Source organism: Elephantulus edwardii, unplaced genomic scaffold (genome assembly GCF_000299155.1).
Source record: "Elephantulus edwardii isolate Elephantulus edwardi_28Jun2011 unplaced genomic scaffold, EleEdw1.0 scaffold00116, whole genome shotgun sequence".
Classification (NCBI taxonomy): domain Eukaryota; kingdom Metazoa; phylum Chordata; class Mammalia; order Macroscelidea; family Macroscelididae; genus Elephantulus; species Elephantulus edwardii.
The window spans coordinates 4294256-4297185 of NW_006399866.1; positions in this window are offsets into that span (position 1 = coordinate 4294256).

Consider the following 2930-nt stretch of genomic DNA (forward strand, 5'->3'; position numbering starts at 1 on the left):
AAACCAGGCTACTCCTTGGAGGCAAGGATTCTGGGGCTTCGTCTGACATACTTTGGACATGTTGTAAGGAGGGACAGGTCCTTGGAGAGGGACGTCATGCTTGGTAACGTGGAGGGACAGCGCAGGAGGGGAAGACCCTCTATGAGGTGGATTGATTCAGTGACTGGGGTAGTCGGGATGGGAGTGTCAGAGGCAATATGATTGGCACAGGATAGAGCAGGGTTTAGGGCTGTTGTACATAGGGTCGCTATGAGTCGCAAATGACTCGATGGCACATAACAACAACCACAAAGTAAATTGTAAATTATAAATGATGAAATAGGGCTGCTTTTCTTGAAGGCAGTTTATTCACACTCAGTCAATAGGAATGGTCAGAGAGAGAGAAGAAGACCCCAGGAGATGGACAGAGTGACTGCAACAGTGAGACTGAGCATGATGGAGACTGTGAGGACTGCACAGGATAGGACAAAGTCTCCATCGGTAGTTCACAGGGTCATTATGAGTCACAGTTGAGTTGACAGCACCTAACAACTACTATTTTCAGGTACCAAGAATACATCAGCAAACAAGACAGACAAAACTATGTACCAAGTCAGGAGTGGGAGGGCTATGATGTTAAATAGAGTTGCCAGAGTAGAGATGTTCATGGCCATGGGAACAGCAGGTACAGTTCAAAGGATGTCTGATTTACCTGTGGGAAAATAATGTTCCAAATGGAGACACATTGTCTCTAGTTTGACCAGGTTGGCTGTGTGTGAGAAATCACCTGAAAGATACCTGTGGTACAGTAAATTAATATCAGCCTGATAGCCAGTCTTTGTGACTCATAGAATGATTGACTGGGATCTTGGCTTAAAGCAGAATATGCCAGAATATGTTGTTGTTGTTATTGTTATGTGCCGTCAAGTCGCTTGCAAGTCATAGTGACCCTATATACAAAAGCCCTAAACTCTGCTCTGTCCTATGCCAATCTCACTGTCTCTGACACACTCATCCCGATTGCCCCAGTCACTGACTCAATCCACCTCCCAGAGGGCCGTTCCCTCCTGTGCCTGCCCTTCACCCCCCCAAGCATGATGTCCTTCTCCAAGGACCAGTCTCTGCTTACAACATGTCCGAAGTATGTCAGACGAAGCCTCAGAATCCTTGCCTCCAAGGAGCAGCCCGGTTTAACCCTCTCCAGGATGAATCTGTTTGTTCTCTTAGCAGTCCATGGCACCTTCAGCACTCTTCTTCAACACCAAAGCTCAAAAGCATCAATTCTCCTTCTATCCTCCCTGGTCACTGTCCAGCTCTCTGACGCATAACAAGTGATTGCAAAGACCATGGTCTGTACCAGACACACCTTAGTCTCCAGAGACACACTGTTGCTCTTCAGTACTTTAGAGAGGTCCGTAACAGACTTTCCCATTGCAATACGTCTTTTAATTTCCTGGCTGCTGGTGCCAAGATTGTTGATTGTGGAGCCAAGCAGACTAAAGCTCGGTCACTGGACGCTTAGAAAGAGCAGAAGGCAGGCAAAAAGACAAGACATCTCAGCAGAGTTAAAAACCCCCGCCCATACAGGTAACAGCGGAAGAAGAAACTATCTACATACCAGTTCCACAGGACACATCATCTCCGTTTGGGACACATTACCACTAAACTTAGGCGACTCTGGCCACAGCATAAGAAACTGTTAGCAGCTGATGAATCTGGAATCACAGAAACCAAGGAAGCTTTAGATATAAACTGTAAGATCAAGGGCTAGACAATGAGAGATAGATGTTGAAGGGAGTGGGTAGAAGTGGAGGGGTATCTTGATGGATGGTGGAGCGAAGAAATAAGTGGGTCAGGACATTTGTGCCAAAGGCAGGGACAACATCAAAACTAATGGTTAATTCCACAATAAGGGATATATTTTCACTTTTTCTGTAAAATGCTATCTGTTGGATACTTCTCTAAATTTGAACATTCAAATTAAGACACACTAGGAAGAAGGATTGGCCATCCACTTCCAAAATAGCAGGCCTCTGAAAACCCTTTGTACAACAGAACACACATAAAATGACAGAAAGGACAACTGAGTATGGAAATACAGAGGAAGAGGAAGGCTGTCTATTTGTGTTTTATTGACTATGGAAATGCTTTTGACTATGTAGATCATAACAAATGATAGCTGGCACTGAGAAGAATAGGAGTTACAGAATACTTAACTGTGCTCATGTGAAACTTATACCTAGAGCAAGAAGCTCTTGTCTTAACAGAGCAAAGGAACACTGCATGGTTAAAAACCAGAAAAGGTGTGCAACAGGGCTGTATTCTTTCTTCATACCTATTCAGATCATTCGAGAAGCTGGACTCTATGAAGAAGAATGTGGATTGGAGAAAGACTCATCAACAACCTGCATTATACAGATGACAGAACCTAACTGGAAGTGAGAAGACTTGAAAGGCTTGCAGCAGAGGATCAAAGACTACAACCTTCAATATGATTTAGATCTCAATGTCAAGAAAACAAAAATCCTCATCTCTGGGCCAACAGGCAACATCATAATGAAGAAGAGACAGAAATTGTCAATTACTTCTTGCTTGGATCCACAATCCAACACCTTTGGCACCAGCAGCCAGGAAATCAAGACATACTGTACTGGGAACGTCTGCTGTCAGAGCAAAGAGGTATGTTTGAAGGCTAAAGTGCACCTGCTCCAAACGGTGATATTTTCAGTTATGATGCATGTGAAAGTTAGACAGTGATGAAGGATGACAGAAGAGTGGATGCCTTTGAGTTGTGTTGGAGAAGAGTACTGAAATCCCATGGACTGACAAAAGGACAGACAAGTATATCTTGGGAAAGGTGCAGACAGTGCTCTTTAGAGGCAAAGACTGTGAAACTTCCTTTCACATACTTTGGGCACATTGTTAGGAGGGGCCAATTCTTGGACAAGGAC